The following is an 8,971-nucleotide window of genomic DNA, read 5'->3' on the forward strand; positions in this document are numbered from 1 at the left end:
CCTATTTTACACATGTTGTGTTTTCATGATTGGGTCAAAATCTTGGCCACTTTAGACAAGGATAGTAAGGATGGTGTTGCTATGATCTCCCAATACATTGCCCAATTGCCTGTACTTACTTTACAATATAACTAGGATTTAGCTCAGTTTTCTTCCTTTGGGGTTGAACTGTCCAACTTTCTTAAAAAATTATGTGGTCTGAATCCAACTTTTTTTATTACCCCCTCTACTCCTGTTATCCCACAAACTAGCAGTATCTTCTAGAAAGATAGTGCTACTTTAAAAGCTGTCAAAGAATTTCAAAACAACATTTGTTCCCTTAGTGACTCTAACCTATTGGAGATGGTGCCCAAAGTTTCCAAAGTCTTCCCCTTTCTGCCAGTCAGACAAATAGAAGTTGAATAATTTGGGGTTGACCATCAACTTTGGGTTCTCTCCAACAAAGCTTTTTTTGGAACCTATCCTAAGTGAAACATGGGTATATCTTGCCAACCTCCCTGCTTCCACTGTGGAGGACTGCAAAGTCAAGGTTCTAAAAGGTGGGGCAGTTCTTGGACAAAGGGGAACTCATCAAAGCGCCCTTTAGCCTCAACTTTGTTGGCCACTCCAAATGTTTGTCTAATGCCAGTCTATATATTTGTACAAAAGGGAATATGGAGGTCGCTAAAAAAATCCATTTGGAATGTTTTTCAACCTTACCTAAAATGTGCATGCAAGTTTTTGGATCTAAAGCCTCATGTGATTCCAACATTATGTGGTTTGACCATGCAATTTGGTTTATGTTCAATCACGTAGAACAACTCTTCCCAAAGAAGCCGATGGACTTTCATTTATCACTTATTTGCTCTTGGTTGGGTGGGCAAGCGAAACCACTAATTATAGCTCAAATTTCTTTGAACATGTTTTGCGGCCTAATGCTTGATATTCTTAAAGAGCTCAAATATGATGAATCAGACACTTATCTCACCACTTATGAAACACACACACACATTCTCTCTCTCTCTCTCTCTCTCTCTCTCTCTCTCTCTCTCTCTCTCTCTCTCTCTCTCTCATGTACGTACAAACATACTCACACAAGTGAAACTGTAGGCATCGATGCACGAGCTGCCAAATCATTAATGAGAGCTCACCATCTACCACGTGTCTCTCTTGCTCCCCCATCTCTCACCCTCGATCAAGCATTCAATTTTAGCTTCAAGCGAGTTTTGTTGGCCTTCTCACAATCGCGTTGGTAAAATCTCTCTCTCTCTCTCTCTCTCTCTCTCTCTCTCTCTCTCTCTCTCTCTCTCTCTCTCTCTCTCTCTCTCTCTCTCTCTCTCTCTCTCTATCTCTCTCTCTCTCTCTCTCTCTCTCTCTCTCTCTCTCCACCGTAGGCAATGTGAATGTGGTAGTTTGGTTTGCAATGCCAGCATATGTGGCCTCAGCTTCGAGGTCTTGACTGCTATCGAACAGGACCTAGAAAGGTTCAATATCTTCCACAATTAGAAGGATTTCCCTTTGATGATGTTAGCGACTTGTTTCAAGCCTGGGCATCCAATAGGAAATAGCCTTTCTCTGGCAATAAATACTGCTTATTTGTTTCCTTGGTTCTCTAAGTCTGTGAAGATTTCTCTATCGCTTTCTTGTATTGTTCACCATCAACTTTGAAATATATTTGCTTTACAATTGTGTTGTTTGCATCCCTCAATAAGCCCAACACACCCTGTACCCAATACACTACATTGTGGACGTGTTCACAACATGGACATGGCAGTGGCTCGTGTTATCTGCTATTAGATTCCACAGCATAAACTCATGATGCATTTGCAAGGAATGTTGGACGCAATGTTTATAGCGCCCAAGGTCTACTTGACACAAAAAACAGTGGGCCTCCCTATCAACAAAACACACACCTTCTTCGTGAGATTTATATATGAAGGGGACATGACCGCACCCCTTGCAAACGTCACTATGTTCGGAGCTGAGAATCTCTTCTTCTTCTACAGCAAGGCAAAGGTTTCCCTTGTCCCAATAATTAAACTGTGGATCTCTCGGGGAAGCGTGCACATACAAAGACCTACAGAAGCACTTACTTGGTGTTTGAAACGGTTAACATGACCAATGGTCATTCTTGTCAATCTTGATACAATGAAAGTGACTTTTGATGGAAGTAAAAACTCTTGTAATGTCCATACTCTGTGGAACAAGCATTGTAGAGCTGGTCAGAATTCCTTAAATCTGTAATGCTCTTCAAGGAGTGTATATTGGTCTGCACCAAGTGGAATTTCTACCTTATCTTCATTGAAATGGTCATTCTTGTCAATCTTGATACAATGAAAGTGACTTTTGATGGAAGTAAAAACTCTTGTAATGTCCATACTCTGTGGAACAAGCATTGTAGAGCTGGTCAGAATTCCTTAAATCTGTAATGCTCTTCAAGGAGTGTACATTGGTCTACACCAAGTGGAATTTCTACCTTATCTTCATTGAAATCCCAGAGTAAGTAACCCATACCGACTCCATGGGCATATCAGCCTTTGCTATGTTCGTCATATTCTCCCATGCGAGCAATTTTCCTCTTTTTCTCATCATTCATGAACCTATTGATGCAGAGTGAGTCAAACCACACTGCCTTCACTCCCTCACCAAGTAGCAATCTAAAAAAGGCGAGCAGATGATGGTAGCATTCAGGTGCCTCCTTACAGGTCTGTGGATCGTCAAAGAAGATGGGGTTGTCATCGAGGAAATTGGCATCTTTAAAGACCCCGTCATGAACCATTTCTGCACAGCCATAGACAATGTGCGGACACCTTGGCTCCATATATGTGAAATGGTATGAAATGATCAATTGATGTGCTTGTATAACATATCCCATCGTGACTAGAAATAGTAGCTTGGAAATTATTTACTATGATTGGCAATGACTCTGGGTTAATGGATGTCTGAATGGCTGCCTCTAGCAACCCGTGTTGATCATTGATGAAATGTGGATAAACTGGCAAGCTTAGGCTTCTGGGGGTGAGGGGTGACCTATATGAGGTGGCTATATTGAAGAGCTTCCCAGAAGCATATCCAATTTTCTCTCTGTATAACACCAAAGATTCTGGGAAGATAAAGCTCCATAGAGCTGAAGTTCATTCCATTAATGGCATCCTGCATTTTATTGCAATCACTATATATGGAGCAACCTTGACTTTAAAACTGATGTCGTGACTACCATAAGATCTAGATTTGTCTCTTCCCACAAGCGACTTCCATAACTTAGATTGAACTGATTTTTTGTGAATGATGGTGGTTGCTTGAGGTATTCCTCAAAATAGCCTGTCATGGCGTCTGTTGATGATGCCAAGTCCATGGAACACTAACCATTGTTGAGGAGTGGGTTAGGGGAAACGTGACAAAGCTGGGGTGGTGAATGCACAAAGAAGCAAACAGGGTGCTTACAAGTGTTTCCACTTTTGCAAAGCCAGGTGCGGTAGTGAGCCGGGTGTAACCAACACTCAAAAAACCCATGTGAGAGTTTAGACGAGTCACCTTTCCTGCATGTTCCCCTTCAAAAGTCAAAACATGTTGCTGCTAAGTAAAATCAGTAAGGGCCTCGACGCCTGGCTTTCTCGCCAGGATGGGTAAACGGGTATGGTGCCCAATAATGGCTTTTTTCGTGCATGCGGCTGCACACTTTGAACTGATACATGCAAAATTCATCACAAGAGGTCAAATCCATGCTGTGTTTCTCGTTTTTGGAAGGCAAAAACCTCCAAAAAATGGCACTCTTCGAGAGGGGACTCACAGCCTCTCTTGCCCATGCACTCTGTAAATATGCCCGGATGGTTGTTGCCCTTCGTTGGCATAGCCTTGAAATTTTGAAATGAGCTAAAACTCAGAATCATTGTTCACAAGGCCATTGAATCCAACAATATGATCGACCTTGATACTGCTTGCTGGTGGAGCCATGGAAGCTTGACCATTGCATGTATGGTGGCTTTTCTCACTATTTACATAGCCGTTTGATCTTTCATAGTTTTGACATGCAAGCAACCTACTCCTCGCTTTGAGAAATATCCCCATCAAATATTCCCATGTGTGGCTTGCCTCGATGCACATACTCCTCAAGGTTTTGATTCTTCTCTGTAGAAGGGACTACCATGTTTGCAGCTCATGGAGCTCCAAATTCAGATGATGGATGGAATAAATCTTCATAGATACACGCTGGCTAGCTCTGAAGGCCTTTCCTACAAGTGTTGAGGTTTTGTTGTTGTTTCTTTACGATGAAGAGGGAATTTGGAGGGGTTGCAGTTTACCCTCAAATTCAGCCTCCTGTTTGGGATGGGGAGAGAACGTGGTATGCTCACCGGGTTGAAGACAGAGTGAAGGGAGGAGAAGTTCGAGTGCAGAAGAGCAGGCTTCTCAACCTGAAATCCTTTTATGTTTGGCAATGTGAGTTTTTAAGCTAGTATCCCTCTTTCTTTTTTGAAGAGATTCAAACAAGAGCTCTCTCTCTCTCTCTCTCTCTCTCTCTCTCTCTCTCTCTCTCTCTCTCTCTCTCTCTCTCAGCTTGATGCTTAATGCTAAAAGCTTGATTTCTTACATAGTTTGGAGCCCAAGCTTGACTCTGGACTCTATGGAAGAAGACTTCTGTGGAATATTTTTGTATTCTAAGCATGCAAATTTCTATCCTTTTAATATCACCCCTTCTTCTTCCAAGCAAACCCCATAGGCGTGGCGCTCTTCTCCTCATGGTTTGAGGTAGCAGTACTAGGCTTCTAGCCACATTTCAAGACGTTGAGGGCAAGCTACGGATGATGCAAGACTTGCCAGGGGTGATGCAATGTTGGACTCTTTGCAGAGCATGCCTCTAAGGAGGTTGTCAATTAAGGCAATAAGGATGGACCCATTGAGAGAGAGTTTGTTGGAGAGGATGGCAGCATGGACGTTGTTATCGGATGCATTGTGAGCAAGATGTTGGATGAAGGGCATGCTATCAGTGACCATGAGGTAGAGGCTCTAGATATCTACGCGAATGGTACTCAATAAAATTATTTTGCAGGCTAGGATTCATGTATTCTTATGTATATTCTGCATTTTAATGGATATAGTTGATGTAGGATCATAGTTGTGAAAAATAACATTCCTAAGCTTAATGTCACGGTGGATGATGCCATGACTATGGCACATGGTCCAAGCTCGTTATAATGATGGGCAACCTCTGTTACGTGAATTCTCCTGTCCATAGCAGTGACTTGCACAATGTGACATGTCCACAAGGTGTACACATATGCTGAAAACAATCACCTAGAACTTCTGAAGCTTTCTCAGGAGTGCTATATTTGGAACACATATTGACGAAATCATCTCCAAGAACGACATGTTTCCAGCAAGACTTGACTAGCAAGTATACCAATGTCTAGCAAAATCCCACAAGGCCTTCAAGGTGCAAGAGCAACCATGTTGGGCATATCATGTAATGGATGCATTCTAAGAGATAACATCCCAGGTAGGACCTCTTCCAAAGCATTTTGAGATTTTGTGAGAGCACCATATTTTGTATACATGTTGACCAAAGCATGACATGTTTCTTCGACAACCGTTCACTAGCAATCTCATCGTGTACTCTCTCGCCCAAGGCAATGTCTTGCACAATGCCACAATACTAGGTGATTGCATCAGGAGAGAGGCCCCTTTCACTTCACAAATCAAAAGAGGTGCGTTTATTCACTTGCATCTCTATGTTTTTGAGTGCGCATCTCGATCTACTTCCTGTACCATCGCTCCTTGTGTACCGGTCAAAGCACCTCCAAGGACGACATGTTTCTCTACCAGCCCTTGACTAAGCATTCTCATCAATGTCATGCACATCCCCACGGGCATTCAAGGTATGTGTGGCTAATTGCATCTGTAGAGCCCTTTTTTGCTTCATATATGGTAAAAATAGTCCAGGTCAGCTTCCTTGCCTTGGCAATGTCATACATATCTTTCAATTGACGCACTCCAAGAGACAATATCCTAGGGAGGAGCTCTTTGAAAGAACTTCTAGAGAAATTCATGAGGGCGTCACTTTTCGCATATATAGCGATCAAAATATTGCAATCTCATCGTGTATTCTTTGGCGGAAGGCATTGTCTTATACAAAGCCACAGCTTCCAAGGTGCATGGATAGGTGATTGCATCCGAAAAGATGCCATGTAGGGCACACTTTGCAATTAAGAAGTTACAAGAGACGAGCTGATTCTGGGAAGGGAGTTCATCCAAAACATTTTAAGCTTATATGTGGGAATCGCATCTAGTCAAAATAGCCTAGATATTCCTTGGCACTACCATGTTGGGCATATCTTACGAATAACTGATTCTGAGAGGGGACATTCGGGCCAGGGATCATCCAAAAATTTTCAAGCTTTTGTGAGGGTACTACATTTGACATAGATGGATTTCTACAACTTTTGGATCAGTCATTATTAATCTTGTTACATCAAATGAGTACAACCCAGTTAGCATAAAGTTATTCAAGATTAGACATCTTCTATTGTTGTATTAATGCAATGTTTATCAGTTGGTATTAGTAGTATTGTTGCACCATTCAGTGAAAGTTTTCATATAATGGTTTGAGTTCTTGTCTCCCCAATCTTTATGGTGTGATATGTTAGTGCTCACCTTTTGTAGGATGCATCTCGTTCAATTTTAACATATATGATCAGCATTTAGGTCCTATGAATATTCCTTATCTCCATTTCAATGCATTAGCATGCTTGATTGGCTTAGCTTCAATTAATCTTAGTAGATAAAAGGAAGAGGCATTAGCTATTTTTGTTTGGTTGGCGTGCAAACTTCGAAGAGGATCTACAAGTGTGTTAATAAAAGAGGATCAACTTCATGTAGAAGCTTCATCATTCCCTCTTGCCAGCATACAGCAAGTTATTCATCGAGCACCAACATTGACAATAACTCTTGCGCCCCTGCGTTCTGTGCTATAGACTTAAAGTCGAGATCTGTTGCAACCTGCTCAGGAATTAAGCCAATGCTTCTGCCTCCTTGGAGCTTGGCTAGGATTGCGTTTAATTTAGCCACAGGAGCGCTACTCTCCCCTCTAGAATAGATGCAACATTTGAGAGACTGACGAGCGCTTGACTCAACAAATCTGATATCTCTCTCGACTGTGCAAGATTTAAAAGTACTGGAACTGCCCCCACGTTGACTAACTTGCTTTTATTTGTAAGTAGCAAAGAAAGATGGTGAAGTGCCATAGCTGCATCTTGGCGATCCCCATTCGGTCCTATGTGAAAAATTTGTACAGTGTGATCAGGGACTGCATTCAAAGCGCCCAATGGTGTTTGTTCTCATCAGCAATCGCTAGACTGAATGTTGTCCCAGCAGCATGCTCTTGGGCCTCTTGACACCCATTGGAAAGTACGTCCACAAGGAAAAAAAGACCTCCCGCATGCACAATATTCTTGACCTTGTTTGGTTTGTCTATTGAAAAGTTAGCAAGCGATGCGACAACATCCACCTGCACACTTGGTTTCTTTGATCTCAAGAGTGGAAGAAAAACTTCAATAATATCTGGGTGACATTATGAAATGCAATTTTCTTGCTTTCACGACAGTCGTCGAAGCTCAGCAATCACCCCTTCCTCTTGCTCTTCTATTCCTTAGTTAATTTCAACCTTTGAAGAAGGGTAGATACCATAGATGGTGGGCATGCAAAAGATTTTGTTGACTCGAGGGACGAATATGTATAGGGTCTGGTTAGCAAATGGGTGGTAATCCTTTGCGTAAGAAGAGGTTGATATTTTACATGCAGGGTTGTGTTGGCAGCCTACTGGGCCCATGGCGCCATGACAATATCACCCTCCCTCTGTCTCTCTCTTGATTCTACTTGCAATTTCTTGATGATGTGCAATTACTGCTTGCTAGTGGTCTCAATGCCCATGGCAGCGCAAGAAGAGGACTTCTACAGCCTGTGAGGATTGATCGCCGGAGCTACAAATTGCCTTGAGAAGGGAAGAGGAAAAACAATTTTAATATCGTGGGAGACAACCCCAATTTAACCCTTCAAATAATATTGGCTTGTCATTTAGCTTTGTAACACCATATTTGTGAATTTGGGAATTTCCTGATTCCCACTTTTAAGAGTGAAGACTTGATCACATGGTCAAATCTTAGCCAAAGTTTTGAGAGCATGGCTTGGAAAATCTTTTCAAGTACCACCTTGTGGGAGGCCTTGGTCTTAAAAATTGGTTTGATATTTTTCCATATGGAAAAACATCAAGACACTAGTGATTACCAAATTGGCTCTAAAGTCTTACACTCTCTAATATGGTGTTTTGTTCATGATCAAGTAATGGTGCCCATGTGATTTAGCTTATGGTTGTGATTTAGCTTTTTATCTTTTTACTAGTCTAGTGAGTAAATGATGGCACAACTATGAGAAAAACAACTTAGGCAGAGCAGATTTTGAATCATGGCTCTGATCACGTGCAAGCATAAAGACAACCCTCATACCAACCCATAAACAATATCCATGTGAATACTTACCAAATGACAATCCAAAACACAATGTATGAATTAGGAACATGAGATCTATCACAACTACTTCTATAGTAGAAACTGAAGCACACATCTTTGAGCCATTTCAAAGCACAGATTAAACTTGAAAATTCCAGGGCAAAAAACAAAGATAAGTAAATAGAGGAAGATTACATCAAAAAGCGTATGATTTGTGCGTGAGTCCACGAGGAGAAAGAGAAATTGCATACCTTGTCTATGTGGGATTAAGTTGAAACAAATAGTAATCAAGCTATGTGGCATGCCTTATTTTGGAGGACTGTAGGTGGCGGCTTGCCTCTAGAGAAGGCGCACTAAAAAACTTCGTTTGCAAGAACTCTGATGTTACATTACAACGCAATTACCAAACTTGAGCAGTTCGATTTACTCTACATAAAAACTGCGTGTTGCTGTTAAATTGCCGCATACTACCTTCCCGCATACCAAATGGGAAA

The 8,971-nt window shown here is 41.6% G+C and overlaps 2 pseudogenes; both read right to left on the reverse strand.

The window, feature by feature from the left end:
- Nucleotides 1–3,151: 3,151 nt before the first annotated feature.
- Nucleotides 3,152–4,403, reverse strand: LOC147416709 (zinc finger CCCH domain-containing protein 56-like; annotated as a pseudogene).
- A 2,485-nt stretch (nt 4,404–6,888) lies between these two features.
- On the reverse strand, nt 6,889–8,592 carry LOC147416710 (U-box domain-containing protein 38-like; annotated as a pseudogene).
- Between the last annotated feature and the right edge of the window lie 379 nt (nt 8,593–8,971).

This window comes from Adiantum capillus-veneris, unplaced genomic scaffold, assembly GCF_014529385.1.
Source record: "Adiantum capillus-veneris isolate H3 unplaced genomic scaffold, ASM1452938v2 Hic_scaffold_574, whole genome shotgun sequence".
Classification (NCBI taxonomy): domain Eukaryota; kingdom Viridiplantae; phylum Streptophyta; class Polypodiopsida; order Polypodiales; family Pteridaceae; genus Adiantum; species Adiantum capillus-veneris.